Source organism: Callospermophilus lateralis, chromosome 13 (assembly GCF_048772815.1).
Source record: "Callospermophilus lateralis isolate mCalLat2 chromosome 13, mCalLat2.hap1, whole genome shotgun sequence".
In the NCBI taxonomy this organism is placed as follows: domain Eukaryota; kingdom Metazoa; phylum Chordata; class Mammalia; order Rodentia; family Sciuridae; genus Callospermophilus; species Callospermophilus lateralis.
Window position 1 is genome coordinate 10,244,542 of NC_135317.1, and position 20,439 is coordinate 10,264,980.

General features: G+C 34.6%; 1 pseudogene; it reads left to right on the forward strand.

The window, feature by feature from the left end:
• The first annotated feature begins 1,819 nt into the window (after positions 1–1,819).
• LOC143637836 (protein lin-54 homolog pseudogene) lies at positions 1,820–4,751 on the forward strand (annotated as a pseudogene).
• Positions 4,752–20,439: the final 15,688 nt, after the last annotated feature.

A 20,439-nucleotide genomic window follows, 5' to 3' on the forward strand; every position in this document is an offset into this window, starting at 1 on the left:
GGCAGCAAAATGGAGTCAAAAATCTTATATGGAGTCAAATGGAGTAAAAAATCTGTAATTTTTTTACTAATCTATAACCTATAACTTTTATTTTTACTGATTTTTTGATAAGTTTACACCACACTGTTGTCTTAACTGTTTTTTATAAGCCTAGTAAATCTTGTAGGACCTGTAATTTATGTTTTGAATGTAAGACTAGGCAAGCTAGAGATCCAGCATAAGGTAAGAAGTAAGGAAAATTGCTGTAACCATTTTTTGTAAGATTATTTTCTTTTTTTTTTCAAATTGTAAGTTGTAGTTGGACACAATACCTTTATTATGTTTACTTATTTTTATGTGGTATTGAGGATCCAACCTAGTACATCACACATGCTAGGTGAGCGCTCAACTGCTGAGCCATATCCCATCCCCATAAGATGATTCTTTTAAAGCATGGTGTTGTATTTTATATTTTTTTTCTGGAGAGTTACTCCTCCTTCTTTATTTTTGTCTCAAATCTTGGTAGATATGTTTTGAGGGTTATTGAGATTAGTATTGTAAGTTGATTTTTCCCAATGGTTATGCCACAATCCTATCATTATTTATGACTGATAATCCCCTTCCTTATATGTACTGTGATGCCTTTTAAATTGTACAGTAAATTTACTCCCCTTCCCAGGCTGTTACAAAAACATGTCTGTTATTGTCAAGTGCTTTGATTTAATAATCTGACATTTTAGAAATGTTCCAGTGTTTAATAATAAGGTGGTCCTCTCTCATTGCTTTTTTTTCCTTCTACAAGTTCTTCATCCTCTTCCTGACTGTTGATTCTGTTCATATGTAATTTCTTATGGTATTTGATTGTATTTATTATTTCTCATAAATAGCCTACATGAGAGAGGGCTACTATATTATTAGTACCTACCCACTTGAATTTGTTAACTTGGAAATTTCTGTATGAGCCATTTTAGCATATTCTGTGTTTTGAGGAATTTTCAGTTACAGTGAGTTAAAAGTATACATGTTTTCCTGAGTGTTTGGGCAAATTCAGGTAGCATTTAATTATTATTCAAAGAGCTGTCCTGTTCTAAAACAGAAATTATTTAGGAAGTAGCAGATCATAGTCCTTTGTTGCCTTGTTTAAATTTAAAAAAAAATAATCAAATTTGCAAATAAAATTTAAAAGGTCTTCCTTGAATTAGGTCACACATGTGTTAGTGTGGAAGAGTGCTAAGATTATTAAATCTGCTTCATTGTTAAACATCTGAAAAGAGAGATTTGCCTGGTTAATTTTTAAAAAAGTCACAGTAAAGCCAGAAAATAGGGTCAGTGTCTTAATAAATTACTGAACTTCTGTTTGTGACTTCATTTGCTTAATTAAATTTATGGTAAATATCTCAAAGTGATAACAGGAAAGATTTTGCAGTCTCATGCAGTTTAAAATAAATATCACATTCAATATCCCAGTACACAGAGATGCTATTTAATTATTTATAATTTCTCTTATATCAATGCAGTACCAGGGTGTCCTTATTTAGTACTTTGAATTTTCCATTTTCAAGTTACTCAGCCTTCCTGAGAGCACTTATTAGACTGCTCTGTTGGACATCCTCTGAGTCTATAGTTCTGCCATTTGAAAACACATGTAAGGGGCTAGGGATGTAGCTCAGTGGTAGAGATCTTTTCTAGCACATGTGAGGCACTGGGTTTGATCCTCAGCACCACATAAAGATAATCAAATAAAATAAATGCATGTTGTCCATTTACAACCACAAAAAAAAAAAGAAAAAAGAAAGGAATACATGTAAAGATGAAAAATGGTAAATAAAGGAAAAGTAGCATGATAACTAATGAGAACACTAGTTGTTGGGCAAAACGCAAGTCTACAAGTAACCAGGGCAAAGCCTATGTCAGTAGGTATAAATGTTGGTTTATACTTTAACAAATTCTAGTTAAATATTTGTTTCTTTACCTTTCTACTATCAAGGTTTAAGCTGATTGCCTGTTAAAATACAATTGATTTACTCACATGCAAATGTTTTAATGAAAGTGTACAGTGTGGCTTTCATTTAATTCTTTGTTGACTGGCACTTGGTTCACTTCTTTAACAAACCATCTTTCTTCAAGGAATCCATGTATTACACACATTTTTTTTTGTGGGAGGGGGTGAGGAAACCTGTGGGTGAAAACCAAAGTTTCTGGAATTTGTTTTGAATATTCATTGTTTGGATGAGACCTCATTTGAAAAATATAGGAAAAATATCAGAAAAATATAAGTAATTCGATTTTCAGCTTGCAGCCAGCCAGTGTTCTGGCTATGGAAAAAAGAAGTTCCCTAAACTGGGAAAGTTTTAAAGTATTTACTGAAGAGGTGATAAATTACCAAAAATAACCAAATACCAAATAAAAATATAAGTAAAACAAAAAATAAATGGGGGGTTCAGAGGCTTTGGAAGCATCTGAGGTAGCTCAGAAAATGAGGGATCCATAATTCCAAAGGTATAAGGAACACACTGAGGTAAGTTGGACACTCTTGGAAAGGTAGGGCTTAAAATATGCATGCTGTTGAGATGCAGAGCAGTTATAACACAAAAGGAAAGACTTCAGGTTGTTAACACATGTTTCAAGGTCCCACCTTTTCCTGGAACATAGTACTGTTACTAACCTGTATTAGTTTATTAATGCCTCAGATGCATGTGTAATCTTTAGGGTACTAACACAAAGATTAATAAAGTAGAACCAGTATAGGTAAAATGAAATATCCGAATATATGATTAATGTAAAAGGAGAAAGAAAGCAGAGAAAATAAGAATACATAAGACTGTACCTTTTTGGAAATTAGATTGTCATGGTTCAAGACTCTGTAAATAAACTTTAAAGCATTGAAATGGTGCAATTTAAGGAAGAGAAATTTATGGCATGTAAATCATATTTTAGAATCTTTTAAATGAATATGAGATGAGTAGAACAACATTAAATGGAAATGGACAAAATACTCCAATTAAAAGTTATAGACATAGTGAATTATGGGATGAAGTGGTAGGATAGTGTGGGGCTTGTGATTTTGAACAAACCTGGGTTTGTGTCTTGGAGGCACCACAGCTGCTAGGAGCCTGAAGAATGCTTTGTGAGGAGGCAGTGGTGCCTCCAGTGTTGTACCTGATCACCTTTCTGGCAGGAGAATAATCATAGAGGTGGTGCCAGATGAGATTGCTAAGAAGCCTGGAACACCAAACTGTGGTGCAGTAATCATGAAGTTGATCTTTGCAAAACCAATTAATAGTAAAGCAGTTACAGAAGAGACAACTCAATTATCACCATCAGTCATTGCAGGTAAGGTTCTTTCACAGTCTACCCCTGGAACTCCATCAAAGACCATAGCAATATCTGAAAGTGGTGTTATTGCATCAAATTTTAATTCTACAATTCAGGTGCCAAAAAAATAGCCATCTTACCTTTGAAATCACCAAATAAGGCAATGGAATCAGCTTTGCAGACCATCACTGTTGGAGGAGTGATCATATCACAATTTAAGACAAGTATTCCTCTGGAAACGGCTCCCAATTCCTCTGGAACTTCTGGCAAATGCCCAGCAGATTCAAGTGCCTGGAAAAAAGTTTCATAATGTCTGATTTGTTACTGACACAAAAGCCAGTATCTTAACCCAACCAGTTAGTCAGAATCCCAGTAAAAGCATTAAGCCTCTTTAGGAAGCAAAGCCAGTGGTTGTTAATACAACCCCAGTGCAAATGTCAGTTCCATTTTTCCAAGCTTAGGCTATCCAACAAGTTGTCCCCAAATCCATCAATCCAGCTTCATAAATAGTAACTAACAACCAACCACATCAATAGCTTATCATGCCTTAAACCTCACTGTCACAGATCCAGCCCAACCTCCCTAACCTGCCACCAGGTACTGTCCTGGCACCAGCTCCAGGAACAGGGATTGTGGGTTATGCTGTGCTTCCAGCTCAGTACATTTTTTAGCCACAGCAGTCTTCATATGTGTGTATAGTAGTCAGCTCTAATTTTATTGGAACATCTGGTATCCAGACCCAAGCAAGTCTTCCACTCAGTGGCATAATCCCATTAGTATCTGCCAGTTGGCCCAGAAAGCCCTGTAATTGTACAAAGTCACTGTTTGGAATTATAATATGATTGCTTTGTAAATGGCAAATTTTATAACAATTGCAGTTGTACAAACTGTTCTAAAAATTTGGAACATGAAAATAAAAGGCAAAAAGCAATAAAGGCATGTCTTGACAAAATAAAGAGGATTTTAAGCCTAAGATAGGGAAAGAAAAGGGGGAGAATCATATCAGTGTCATAGCAAGGGATGTAATTGCCAATATCAGATGTCTTAAAAACTACTGAGTACTATTAGGCAAAAAAAATGTGTTCCTCCATATGTAAATGTGTTGGTTGCAAGAATTTTGAAGAAATCCAGAACGAAAGGCATGGATGCATTTGGCAGGTGAAGCTGAAGTAAGAGTGCAGCAACAAACAGCAGAAACTAAATTATCTTCTCAGATTATTTCAGACTTGATTACTAGGCCAACAGTGGCTTTGAATATTGGAAGAGGAAAATTGCCATTTATGTTTATAATTAAGGAAGTAGTAATTGGCTCCACACCCAGCCAGAGCAGGCAGACAAGAAGAGAGAATCAAAGGCAGCAGCAGAGTGGGTCATTCTTGAGGCATTGGGATGATTTTGATATGCATCATCAACTCTGCAGGAAAAGCAAAAGTGACCCTGGTACCATGAATTGCTAACTCTTGCACAAGACTGATAAATGAGCCTGTACAGATGTTAAGGATGTTTGACTTTCTGGAAGATAGTTTAACAATTACTGTATTTTAATTCAGTCTTTTTAAAAGAAATATGAAATTATAATATTAAAAGAGAAGAAATTTCAGATGAGGAAATGAGAACATTTTAAATCTTAGTTAATTCTATGCCCCTTCTAAATTGGATTTTTCTATTAAAAAAATTTTTTTTTACTGTATTATATGGATTCTTAATTTCCTTAAGAAACAGCCAAAGTAACATTGGTATTGCCCACTCATTCTTTAGTTTTAGATTTAGAATAAACACAGATAGAATGTCTACATTATCAAATTATGGAACATATTTGAATGACATCTTGTGTTTAGAAAAGCAATATCTTTTTAAGAAAAATTAGATTTTTTTAGGGTGAATTCTGGAATATGCTATTTTTACTTTTGAAAATCAGAAGGGGAAGATATCCCCAGGAACATTTTTTAAATTAAGTAGTTACTATATTTTCAAAAACACACAAAATATTAAGGTACAGTAAGTGATTTTCAGAGGAGGGACGTTTTTCTTTAATGAGGAATGGCTAACATGCTTAGGGATCTCTCCATTGTCTTTCAGAGGTGGCATATGTTTGAAACAATAAATTGTTGAAGTGATTACTGGGTATTGTTAAAATGAGGTATGTGTGAATAGAATTAAACATTATGTAGTGGAGATCTTCACATAACTATCAAATATAAAATTTATCTGGGATGAGAAATAAGGAATATAGAGGCTATAACAGATGAGTTTAGGGAAAGAATTTTCATTAATACAGTTCTCTTTGTAGACATTTGAACTAAATTCTTTCAAACCAATACATGATTCTTACTTTTTTACCCAAATGAACTGCATAACAAAGCATTCAAAATTGTAGTGGGATTTGTATTTATAAGGGATGTTTAATATGCCATTATTTTTAACTAGTGATTTGGTAAGCTGAAGGTATCTGTGTTTTTAAATAATTGCTAAAATAACCTAAATCACTTTCAGTAATTTAATAACTGTGAATTTAAGAGCCTTTTTAAAAATATGATTCCAGACTTTATGACAGGAAAAAAACATGTTGGTATTCAGGCATTCTTTAAGGTATTTTAATCCTCATTAATTATTAGTCTATGATCATTTCTTTTCTTCAAGGACTCCATAATTGCATGTATTAAATGTATATATATATGCTCATATGAAAATGCAAGACATAAGTAGTAGAAATTAAGTAATCCAGAAGAGGATTCCATTGTTCATTAAAGTACCATTTGTTTTAAATTTGGATTTATAAAATTATAGTGTAGTAATTTTAAATAAATATGGCAGACATTCTTAGCACCTGAATCTATTATGTTTAATTAAATTTTGTATAAATGTAAATTAGCCAAAGAGATAAAATATCTAATCAAGTTATTTTTCAAAAGATTGCAAATTAAGTTTTTGGTCTAAATCTAAACATTGTTTATTTTGTATATATTTTGGATTAATTCTAACTGCATCATTGTAATGTGTATTTATATACAGTGTGCAAAAATGTGAAATTTTGATTATAATTGTAGAGTATGTATGCTGGCATTGCTTAAGAATGCCTTGTTTTTAATCAAATGCTACTAGTTTTTGATTTTCAAGAAACTATCTAAAGTCCTAAGCCTTTTTATTCCCATGTAGTACTCACTAAAAAGCTTTTTGTATTTAGGTATTCACATCAAATTGCTGAACAAGATTAATAGCCACATTAATTCAACAATTTTAAAAGACTATTTGGGGATGTTTGGGCATATAATTTTCTATCTCTGTTTACATCCCAAAGTTGAAAGATTACATTTAGTAGAGCTATTCAGATAGACTTTTCTTTATTGTAAAAACAGGTCAGCAAAGTCAATCACACAGAAACATTTATACTATTCTGTGTAAAAAATCAATCTCTCTCTCTCTATATATATATGTATGTGCATATATATATATATATGTATATACGTATATATATATATATATATATATATATATATATATATGTGTGTGTGTGTGTGTGTGTGTGTGTGTGTGTGTGTGTGTTCGCATAGAGTGCTGCCCTAACTTATAGGAAGCTTGAGTTGAGCCATTTCCAGCACAGAGGGAGGAGACAAACTCATGAATTTTTCACTTGAGTAAACACCATTAACAATTGTGTGCTGTTTTCCAGAAGCATACCTTGAGATTGTATTCCAGAAAGGGCAAAAGTAATAGGTTGGCACAGTTGTACACATGACTAAGTTGCATGGAAAAGACACTGAGTACATTTCTATTACTACCTGAAAAAGAAATTATGGTGAGAATTATTGCTAGAAATAAAAACAAAACATTTCATTATGATGAAATTGGGGATTTCATGAGAAAAATAAAATAATTATGAATTTATATGAATTTAATGACATGGCTTTTAAATTTGTAAAGCACAAAATGGAAAATATGTATAAGGAAAAAATAATCCAATTTACAATGTAACCATACATATCTCAACTATTACAATAAGCCATCATATCAGTTAATGAGGATGTAGAATTTGAACAGTATGATTGATAAATGTACAGAATACTCTACCAGCTATTGACAAAGTACACAAGTGTTTCAAGGGCAGGTGGATCATTTGCCAAATTTGGTCATGGTCCAAGTATAAATTTCAAAGGTTTGAAATAATTTAGTAGTATATTCTGACCATTATGCAATTAAGCTAGAAATCAATAACAAAATAAATAAATAAAACCCATAAATCTATGAAAAGAATGAGTTAATTATAATGAAAATAATTAATACCAATACTTTTCAAGCTATTTCAAGAAATAGAAAAAGAAGGAGCTCGTCCAAATTCATTCTATGAGGCCAACATAATTCTGATCCCAAAACCAAAAAAAGACACTTCAAAGAAAGAAAACTATAGACCAATATCTCTAATGAACTTAGATGCAAAAATTCTCAATAAAATCCTGGCGAATTGAATGCAAAACCATATAAAAAAAAATGTGCACCATGATCAAGTAGGATTCATCCCTGGGATGCAAGGCTGGTTCAATATATGGAAATCAATAAATGTTATTCACCACATCAATAGACTTAAAGATAAGAACCATATGATCATCTCAATAGATGCAGAAAAAGCATTTGACAAAGTACAGCAACCCTTTATGTTCAAAACACTAGAAAAACTAGGGATAACAGGAACTTACCTCAACATTGTAAAAGCTATATATGCAAAGCCTCAGGCTAGCATCATTCTAAATGGAGAAAAACTAAAGGCATTCCCTCTAAAATCTGGAACTAGACAGGGATGCCCTCTCTCACCACTTCTATTCAATTTAGTTCTTGAAATACTAGCCAGAGCAATTAGACAGACAAAAGAAATTAAAGGCATAAAAATAGGAAAAGAAGAACTTAAATTATCGCGATTTGCGGATGACATGATAATATACTTAACAGACCCAAAAGGGTCTACAAAGAAACTGCTAGAGTTAATAAATGAATTCAGCAAAGTGACAGGATATAAAATCAACACGCATAAATCAAAGGCATTCCTGTATATCAGCAACAAAACTTCTGAAATGGAAATGAGGAAAACCACTCCATTCACAATATCCTCAAAAAAAATAAAATACTTGGGAATCAACCTAACAAAAGAGGTAAAAGATTTATACAATGAAAACTACAGAACCGTAAAGAGAGAGATAGAAGAAGATCTTAGAAGATGGAAAAATGTACCCTGTTCATGGTTAGGCAGAACTAACATCATCAAAATGGTGATATTACCCAAAGTTCTCTACAGGTTTAATGCGATGCCAATCAAAATCCCAACGGCATTTCTTGTAGAAATAGATAAAGCAATCATGATATTCATATGGAATAACAAAAGACCCAGAATAGCAAAAGCAATTCTAAGCAGGAAGTGTGAATCTGGAGGTATAGTGATACCAGAGTTCAAACTGTACTACAAAGCAATAGTAACAAAAACAGTGTGGTACTGGTACCAAAACAGGCAGGTGGATCAATGGTACAGAATAGAGGACACAGAAACCAATCCACAAAATTACAACTTTCTTATATTTGATAAAGGGGCTAAAAACATGCAATGGAGGAAGGATAGCATCTTCAACAAATGGTGCTGGGAAAATTGGAAATCCATATGCAACAAAATGAAACTGAATCCCTTTCTCTCGCCATGCACAAAAGTTAACTCAAAATGGATCAAGGAGCTTGATATAAAATCAGAGACCCTGCACCTGATAGAGGAAAAAGTTGGCTCCAATCTACATATTGTGGGGTCAGGCTCCAAATTCCTTAATAGGACGCCCATAGTTCAAGAGTTAATAACAAGAATTAACAAATGGGACTTACTTAAACTAAAAAGTTTTTTCTCAGCAAGACAAACAATAAGAGAAGTAAATAGGGAACCTACATCCTGGGAACAAATCTTTACTCCTCACACTTCAGATAGAGCCCTAATTTCCAGAATATACAAAGAACTCAAAAAATTAAACAATAAGATAACAAATAACCCAATCAACAAATGGGCCAAGGACCTGAACAGACACTTCTCAGAAGAGGACATACAATCAATCAATTTTTGTAATTCAACCATTTAGTTTGCAGAGGTTAAGTCATTCTTTAACAAATTTTTTAGATTTATTTTTTAGATTCCATTAGGTAAGGGAATCCATATTGGAAATAATACTAAGATAAAAGGAAAAAAGATTATTAACATAGATTAAGGTTATTAGATTTGGGCTACTTTTAATCATGGAATAATCATGTGTATTAATGTCAGATTTGATATGTGACTTTAGGTGTATGAATATATAATTAAACCACAAACATTTTGCATCTTTTTTTAAAGAGAGAGAGAGAGAGAGAGAGAGAGAGAGAGAGAGAGAGAATTTTTAATATTTATTTTTTAGTTTTTTGGTGGACACAACATCTTTGTTTGTATGTGGTGCTGAGGATCGAACCCGGGCCGCATGCATGCCAGGCAAGTGTGCTACCACTTGAGCCACAGCCCCAGCCCCATTTTGCATCTTTTTTTGTGACCTAATTTACAAATATTTAACGTTGTGGTACAGTTCTGCTTTGCTGCTTAATAAAAAGCTCTTAAATAGGAAAGAAAAGCATTTTGACATTTCCACCTTATGGAATACTTCAGGGAGGTTAAAAAACATACCAGCTTTATGTGGAAGGATAGTAATCTTAAGGTTGTATTTTCAAGTCAAAAGAGGAAGTTATAGAGAAATAACTTGCATACTCTTGTTTGTGGGAAAGGCACACCATCAATGGCATATGCGTGCACATGCATACACACACACACACACACACACACACACACACACACACATTTTTATTTAGTATGTGTAGACTCCAGGCAGATGGTGATAAACCCATAGTAATTCCCTCTTAAGATTGGGAGCAATCTCATCAAAAGTTATAAAAAGTACATTTCTATTTTCTGTAAATTCTAGATTTTGTATTTGGCCTGGCCATATTTTGAGGTTTTAAACTTGCTTGGAATACTTGCCCTTGCATTGAACTCACCCATGCCTGGATTTTCCTGAGAAGTTAACAACCCTCTCTTAAAATTTAGTGGTGTCTCTTAAATTCTGATGTTGGGATCTGAATTTATTTTCTATCTTGAAATGTTGAGCCATTTAGATCATTAACTTACTATCTGCTTTTGTGTTATGCTTGTCAAAATCCTGCTATCTGTTAGTTATTAAGACAACCCCCTTTGCAACTTTTGGTTCTATAAAATCTCTTTCCTTAAATCTGGGGTGCTGATCTCTAGCCCATGTTGGGAGACACAGCCACTGATCAGTTCTCTTTATGTATACAAATAGAAGCTTTCATTAATTTGATTTTAAAATGGAGTTGTTAGTCTTTTCTTTGCATCAGGGTTCAACAATGTACAAGAACCAGCAGCAGTCAGTGCCTCTGTAGAAGGAAAAGTCACTAAACAGAAGGACCTGGGGGGATATTTATGTTTCCAGTTATTTCTTTTTGTGCCATTTCAATATTTAGGGTCTTGCACTTTATTCAAAAGTAAAAATTGAAAATAAAAATGTTTTGTTTAGCTTTAAAACAACTGACTTTTGCTGTGTTTTGAGGTACTCATGTTTGCTTTTGTTTTGCAGGACTTTTTTTGGCACTAGGATGTCATTTGAGTATATTGGATGAATACACTGAAGAAAAGGTGAAAAAAGATTAAGCCTCCAAAGAAGTAAGTTGAGTGACAGGCTGTATCCACCCTTCAGGGTGCTGTTAGTGCGGCCTATGCAGATTGAGGGAGACCTGGGTGCCTTGCTTGTACTTGGCCATCCACTGCAGATTCAAAAATTCATGTGAGCTGAATTACATATGCTTCTTCATGTCTGTGGTGGACAGTAGACTCTCAGGTTGCTGAGAGGAGAAACTAAGCTCAGTGTGTGTTTGAAAGTGTTTTATAAAAATAGTCTTATTTATATTGTTTGTCTGTGAGAGCACTTATATCTGAATTTATGACTTTATGTGACTTTTTATTTCTTATCAATTGTTTATAATTTTATTTGATTTTATTCAGAAAACGTGTTTGAGGAATAATTATAAAGCAAGTTTTGTTATACCTATTTGAAGATGAGAAAGCTAAGCAGTCATATGCTGAGTGGCTCTGCCTGCAGTGCTTGATCTATACCTGTGGCAATGCTTAGCCTTGTAAACTCTGCATCTTCACTGCTAACAGTCCTTGAAGTTGCCTGCTTCATAGGGAAGTGTTAGGTACTAAATGATCAAGTATATGATGAATGGTAGCTACTTTGTGATGTTATTATTTTCTCATTTATTCTTACTTAAATATTTAAGCCACTATTTGCAGGCCACACATTATTTTTCCCACTTTTTTAATTGGTACATTATAATTGTATATAACAATGGGATTTATTGTTACATATTTGCACATGCACACAATATAACAATACCATTTGGCCAATAGCACTCCCCAGCACTTCCCCCATACCTCCACACTTCCCACCCCTTGGTCTCTTTCCTTTATAGATATCACTTTGATTTTCATAAGGTCCACTCCCACCTTTCTTTTCTTTTTTTTCCTCTCTAGCTTCTGCATATCAGAGAAAACACATGACCTTTGATCTTCTGAGTTTGACTTAGCTGACTTAAAATGACGGTCTCTAGTTCCATCCATTTCCATGCAAATAACATTATTTCTTTTTCTAATGGCTGAATAAAGAAAAAGGTATGTTAAAATTTTGTATATAGCCAGGCATGGTAGTGCATGCCTCTAGTCCCATCAGCTTGGGAAGCTGAGGCAAGAGAATCACACATTCAAACCCAGTCTTACCAGAAGGCAAGGCTCTAAGCAACTCTTCAAGACCCTGCCTCTAGTAAAATATTAAAATAAAGGGCTGGGGATTTTGCTCAGCATTAAGTGTCCCTGAGTTCAGTTCCTCGTACCAAAAAAGAGATAATAATCTTGTATAAAAACAACATTTTCTTTATCCATTCATCCATTGGTGGACACTTAGGCTGGTTCCATAGCTTGGTTATTGTGTACCATGCTGCTATAAATATGGGTATGCATGTATCACTATAGTAAGATGATTTTCATCCTGCCATTCCTAATGAAGAGTTATATAGTAGGGTCATATGGTGGTTCCATGCCTAGTCTTTTGAGGAGCGCCTTCATACAGATTTCTATACTGGTGCTAATTTGCAATTACACCAACAGTGTAAATGTATTTATTTTTCTCTATATCCTCTCTACCATTTATTATTATTTGTTGTCTTGATGACTATCACTGTAATGTGCAATGAAATCTTGGTGAAATTTTTTGTTTTTCCTTTTTTTATTAGAACTATATGGTTATATATAGTATTTGGATTCATCCTGATGAACTTACATATACATGAAATTCAATTTCAGATCATGACCCCTCTTTAATCTCCCACCATCCCACCCCTCCCATTCTACATCCTCAGTGTAGTTGATTTGCATTTCCCTAACTGCTAATGATGTTGAACATTTTTTCACATGTTTGTTGGTCATTTTGTTTCTTCTTTTGAAAAATTCTTCTTTGATTCATTTGCCCATTTATTAATTGGGTTATTTAATTTTTTGGTGTTAAGTTTTTGAGTTCTTTATATATTCTAGATATTAATCCTCTGTCAGAAATCTGCTAGGGTAGCTAGCAGATTTTCTCCCATTTTGTAGGTTCTCTCCTCACTTTCTTCATTGTTTCATCTGGTGTGCAGAAACTTTTTAATTTAACGCCATTCCATTTATTAACTCTATTATTTCCTAAGCTTTAGAGGTTCTATTGAGAAAGTTATTGTGCCTAAAAACTGGAGTATTTACCCTGTGTTTTCTTTTAGGAGTTGCATAATTTATTGTCTAATTCTTAGGGCTTTGATTGATTCTGAGTTGATTTTTGTGCAGGGTGAGAGATAAGGGTTTTTGTTTTATTTTTCTGCATATGGATAACCATTTGTTTAGAAATTCTGTCTTTTCTCCAGTGTGTGTTTTATTGCCTTTGTGAAGGATCAGATAGATGTCTGAAGATATGTGGGTTTGTCTGTATGTATTTTTTCTGTACCATTGCTGAAAATCACTCATTATTAGTAGTAAGTGTGGGAATGTGGTAAATAATATCATGGAGATGAAAACAAAGTATCCCTTGACTATCTCTGTTGTATCCCCAGGCTTCAGGCTCCCCCAGATAAACATGAAACCCAAATGTAAATGTTATTCCTGCTGAAAATGCAGCCTTACCTGCCAGGGCCTTCCCTAGCAGGCTGCACACACCCAGCTCAGTGCTTCCAGAGAGAGCTGATGGAAGCTGTGTCAGGACCTTGAACATTATTATGTTCTAGAAGTGTTTTCTAAATGTGTGAACAGTCTCAAAGATATAATTTTATGGTAAGTTTTATACATTTATGTTTTGAAGTGATCCTTTCTGCTCAGTTTCTAGTGTATCTAATGGTAAAAGATAAACTATCTGCCATCATAATATACTTAAAAACCATATGAAAACATTGATAACTGGGAATTTTACACTGTCCATTTTTCTCTGAACTGTATTTCTAGTCCATTTTCCCCACTCAGCATAACTAATATCAAGACAATATATGTTAAAATCACAATGAAAACGTATTGTGGCCCCACCAGTTTGGCAAAAACTAAGTAAATTTGTGGGACTATTAATTATTTCAACTACTGTGAGGACCAATGTACCCTGATCTCATAAGGCTGGAGAGGACCTTGTTATTTCTTATCAGACATGAGCCTTATAGAAGCTTTTGCATACAAAATAAACCTGAAAATATAATTCATTGGAGCATAAATTGTAGTGGCAGGAAATTGGAAAGAACTTAAAGGTCTTCTGACTTGAGAATCTAAAACTAATTTTCAGAAGTGTATATTGGAATACTGTAGAGTAGTTAAAACAAATTCATTATAGCTAACTGAAGCTGCAGAACCAATCTTGAATACATTGTCTTGAGAAAAACACAATGCTAGTGGTGGGCACAGTATAATGTTGTTTAAATTTTAGAAACATGACATGTAGCTTAGATCTGTTTCTCAGAACCCAGTATGCCTAAGAAAATTGCATCTACCATTGAACCCTGACAAAAATAAAAGACCACCAACTCCAATTTTAAATCAAATTAAAGCAAGCTTGCATTGTATACACACACAAAAAAAGAGCTGATCAGCGGCTGTCTCTCCCAACCCAGGCTAGAGATCAGCACCCCAGCTGTCCAGAAACAAGGTTTTATAGCACAAAAAATTGCAAAGGGGGGTGTCTTGAGAACTCATAGATAACAGGATTTTGACAACCATAGTACAAAGGCAGGTAGTAAGTTAAATATCTACATGGCTTAATATTTAATGGTAGGAAAAATATTTAGATTCAAACATTAGAATTTATGAGGTGCTGCTGATGTTTCAGAGAGGGTTGTTATTTGGTCGGGGGAGCCACAATATATGAGGTGCCACTAAGGTTTTAGAGAGGGTTGTTATCTGGTCAGGGAAAACAAGGCATGGGTGAGTTCAAGGCACAGGCAGGAATTCCACACAAGTTTAGAAATCACAGTAATTTGTAGTAAAACAGAAATTACCTTTCCATGACTTCATGATGAGATGGCTCCCAATCTTAAGATGGAATTAGACTGAATTCATCACTAGGATTACTCAATTTCAAATTCAGGGAATTGTAGACATATATGGAAATGTCATGAGGTACTCCATAAACCATTTTTTATGTGTCAGCTAAAAAATAAATTTAAATGTGAACACTTGCTACCAGCACATTATTCTGCTTTGTAGCCATGCCAATGAAAACCATCCTCAAACCAGTTGGTTTTGGACTGGGATTGGCACTCAGTGGAAGAGCACATGCCTTGTACACGTGAGGCACTGGGTTCAATCCTCAGCACCACATAAAAATAAAGAAATAAAGGTATTTTGTTCATCTACAACTTATACAAAAACTATTGGTTTCCCTGTTCTCAGAGGTGAAGTTTCCTACTACTACATTTTTGTACCAGTTCCACATGAAATATCCCTCAGTTGGAATTTTCTCACAAACCCTAAGGTGTCATCAGGCAGCCAATTTAGCCAGTCATTCTTGAAAATACTGTTTGATTTTCCCCTATAGGTTAAATTGGTATAAGATCTGATTTGCATAGTGAATATCTATGTTTTCAGTGCCAATTAATCAGTTTCTTATTATATGGCAGCTACAGTGATGCCAACAAAGAGCGACTAGATGAGGGACTGAGAGTGTAGCACAGTGGTAGAGCACTGTCTACCCTGTGCGGTGACTGCAACTGCTTCTATCTGAGGAGACTGGATGGAAAATTCTGGGTGTTTTCCTACTCCTCACAGCTTAATATGCCCATTCTGCTTATTTTTAGTTCTGTTTTATTCTCTGATTAAAAATACAGAGAAATCTTTCCTCAATCAGGATTGCTGTACATGTTTCTTAGTAATATTTTATTGAATATGTTCATGTAATTTGTACAATTTTGTCTTTTTTATTACTGGGATATGTTAAAATATCCAATTGCTATTGTGGATCAGACCAACTTTATAAATTTGCCAAGTTATTCATTAAATTTTATGCATATGCTACCTTGTTAAAAAATTAGTGGCCTCAAGAATGCTGAATATGTTCTTATTTATTATCACAGTTTTTATTATCAACATTTTTTTTGTTTTTTATTTTTTTAGAATAATTTTAGAAATATTATTTTATTTAGATTCTTAAGTTTAGAATTCTATTTAATTATTGGTTGTTCAAAATATTACAAAACTCTTGACATATCATATTTCATACATTTGATTCAAGTGGGTTATGGACTCCCATTTTAACCCCATATACACATTGCAGAATCACATTAGTTACACATCCACATTTTTACATATTGCCATACTACTGACTATTGTATTCTGCTACATTTCCTATCCTCTACAATCCTCCCTCCCCTCCCCCCCTCCCATCTTCTCTCTCTACCCCAACTACTGTAATTAATTTCTCTCCCTTGGTTTTTTTCCCTTTCCCCCTCACATCCTCTAATATGTAATTTTGTATAACAATGAGGTTCTCCTTCCATATCCATGAAATTTTCCTTCTCTCTCCTTTTCCCTCCCACTTCTCATCCCTATTTTATGTTAATCTTTTTCTCATGCTCTTCCTCCCTGCTCTGTTGTTAGTTTCTCTCCTTATATTAAAGAGGACATTTGGCATTTGTTTTTTTAGGGATTGGCTAGCTTCACTTAGCATAATCTGCTCTAATGCCATCCATTTCCCTACAAATGCCATGATTTTGTCATTTTTAAGTGCTGAGTAATACTTCATTGTGTATAAATGCCACATTTTTTTTATCCATCTATTGAAGAGCTTCTAGGTTGGTTCCATAGTCTAGCTATTGTGAATTGTGCTGCTATGAGCATCTATGTAGCAGTATCCCTATAGTATGCTCTTTTAAGGTCTTCAGGGAATACTCCAAGAAGGGGAATAGCTGGTTCAAATGGTGGGTCCATTCCCAGCTTTCCCAGGTATCTCCATACTGCTTTCCAAATTGGCCACACCAATTTGCAGTCCCACCAGCAATGTACAAGTGTACCCTTTCCCCCACATCCTCGTCAGCACTTGTTGTTTGACTTCATAATGGTTGCCAATCTGACTGGAGTGAGATGGTATCTTAGGGTGGTTTTGATTTACATTTCTCTGACTGCTAGAGATGGTGAGCATTTTTTCATGTACTTGTTGATTGATTATATGTCCTCCTCTGAGAAGTGTCTGCTCAGGTCCTTGGCCCATTTGTTGATTGGGTTATTTGTTTTCTTATTGTTTAATTTTTTGAGTTCTTTGTATACTCTGGATATTAGGGCTCTATCTGAAGTGTGAGGAGTAAAAATTTGTTCCCAGGATGTAGGCTCCCTATTTACCTCTCTCATTTTTTCTCTTGCTGAGAAAAACACTTTTTAGTTTGAGAAGTCCCATTTGTTGATTCTTGTTTTTAACTCTTGTGCTATGGGTGTCCTATTAAGGAATTTGGAGCTTGACCCCACAATATGTAGATTGAAGCCAACTTTTTCTTCTATCAGATGCGGAGTCTCTGATTTGATATCAAGCTCCTTGATCCATTTTGAGTTAACTTTTGTGCATGGCGAGAGAAAGGGATTCAGTTTCATTTTGTTGCATATGGATTTCCTGTTTTCCCAGCACCATTTGTTGAATATGCTATCCTTCCTCCATGTCATGCTTTTTGACCCTTTATCAAATATAAGATAGTTGTAATTTTGTGGATTGGTCTCTGTGTCCTCTATTCTGTACCATTGGTCCACCCACCTGTTTTGGTACCAGTTCCATGCTGTTTTTGTTACTAGTGCTCTGTAGTACAGTTTGAACTCTGGTATCGCTATACCTCTAGATTCACACTTCCTGCTTAGAATTGCTTTTGCTATTCTGGGTCTTTTATTTTTCCATATGAATTTTATGATTACTTTATCTATTTCTGCAAGAAATGCCATTGGGATTTTGATTGGCATTTCATTAAACCTATAGAGAACTTTTGGTAATATCTGCCGCAGTCTCTGACTGGGCACAAATCACAAGTCACCACACAGCTTGTAGATTCAAACAGCAATTCTTTATTCCCGAACTCACACCGGCCGTCTACAAACACGTTCTTGGGGAATCCACGTTCTCTGTGCAAATCCACACTCTGCCCAAATCCACTACTCTGCCCAAATCCACTCCACATGGGCTTCTGTCTCCCAAAATATACTGTCTGACTCTAAGAACTCAAGAGGAACTCAGCAGCAGAATACGCCCTATTCTAAAGGGGGAACACCCTAATCTCCTATTATGCTAAACTGCCCTATTCTAAAGGGGGAACACCCTAATCTCCTATTATGCTAAACTGCCCTGGTCCTTGAGCAAAGTCACCTTTCAGAAGTCCTTCCACTAGACAGCATGGGAGTAAGCTGGCAAGGAGATTGTCATACCTACTTGGCTGATGGCTCCCAGCAAATATCGCCATTTTGATGATGTTAGTTCTGCCTATCCATGAACAGGGTATATTTTTCCATCTTCTAAGATCTTCCTCTATTTCTCTCTTTAGGGTTCTGTAGTTTTTATTGTATAAAACTTTCACCTCTTTTGTTAGGTTGATTCCCAAGTATTTTATTTATTTATTTTTTTAGGATATTGTGAATGGGGTGGTTGTCCTCATTTCCCTTTCAGAAGATTTGTTGCTGATATACAGAAATGCCTTTGATTTATGTGTGTTGATTTTATATCCTGACGCTTTGCTGAATTCATTTATTAGCTCTAATAGTTTCTTTGTAGACCCTTTTGGGTCTGCTAGGTATAAGGTCATGTCATCCGCAAATAGTGATAATTTAAGTTCTTCTTTTCCTATTTTTATGCCTTTAATTTCTTTTGTCTGTCTAATTGCTCTGGCCAGTATTTCAAGAACTATATTGAATACAAGTGGTGAGAGAGGGCATCCCTCTCTTGTTCCAGATTTTAGAGGGAATGCCTTCAATTTTTCTCCATTTAGAATGTTGCTAGCCTGAGGCTTAGCATAGATAGCTTTTACAATGTTGAGGTAAGTTCCTGTAATCCCTAGTTTTTCTAGTGTTTGAACATAAAGGGATGCTGTACTTTGTCGAATGCTTTTTCTGCATCTATTGAGATGATCATATGGTTCTTATCTCTAAGTATATTGTTGTGGTGAATAACATTTGTTGATTTCCATATATTGAACCATTCTTGCATCCCAGGGATGAATCCTACTTGATCATGGTGTACAATATTTTTGATATGCTTTTGTGTCCAATTCACCAGAATTTTATTGAGGATTTGCATTTAGTTTCATTAGAGATATTCGTCTGTAGTTTTCTTTCTTTGAAGTGTCTTTGTCTGGTTTCGAGATCAGGGTGATGTTGGCCTCATAGAATGAATTTGGAAGAGCTCCTTCTTTTTCAATTTCCTAAAATAACTTGAAAAGTGTTGGTATTAACTCTTCTTTAAAGGTTTTGTAAAACTCCGCTGTATACCCATCAGGTCCCGGGCTTTTCTTGGTTGGAAGTGTTTTGATGGCTTCTTCTATTTCCTCATTTGTTATTGGTCTGTTTAAATAGTGTGCATCTTCCTGACTCAATCTGGGCAAATCATATGACTTAAAAAATTTATTGATATCTTCACTATCTTCTATTTTATTGCAATATAGGGTTTCAAAATAATTTCTAATTATCTTCTGTATTTCTGTAGTGTCTGTTGTGATATTGCCTTTTTCATCCCGTACGTTAGTAATTTGAGTTCTCTCTTTTTTTCTTTGTTAGCATCTTATTTATTTTGTCAAGGAACCAACTTTCAGTTTTGTCAATTTTTTCCATGGTTTCTTTTGTTTCAATTTCATTGATTTCCACTCTGATTTTAATTATTTCTTGCCTTCTGCTACCTTTGCTGTTGTTTTGCTCTTCCTTTTCTAGGGTTTTGAGATGAAGTGTTAGCTCATTTATTTGTTGTTGTTGTTTTTTTCTTTTTTTGAGGAATGACCTCCAGGCAATAAATTTCCCTCTTAAAACTGCTTTCATTGTGTCCCATGGATTCCAATATATTGTGTCTGTATTTTCATGTATCTCTAAGAATTTTTTGATTTCCTCCTTTATGTCTTCTGTAACCCATTGTTCATTCAGTAACATATTGTTCATTTTCCAGGTGATGCAGAATTTTTCCTCCCTTCTTTTATCATTGATTTCCAGTTTCATTCCATTATGATCATATAAGATGCATGGTATTATCTCCACACCTTTACATTTACTAAGAGTTGCCTTATGGCACAATATATGGTCTATCTTTGAGAAGGATCCATGTGCTGCTGAGAAGAACATATACCCACAAGATGATGGTTGATATATTCTATATATGTCAGTTAAGTCTAGGTTACTGATTGTTTTATTGAGTTCTATAGTTTCTGTATTCATCTTTTGTTTGCAGGATCTGTCCAATGGTGAGAGCCATGTGTTGAAGTCACCCATAATTATTGTGTTGTGGTCTATTTGATTCTTGAACTTGAGGAGAGTTTGTTTTATGAATGTTGCAGCACCATTATTTGGTGCATACATATTGATAA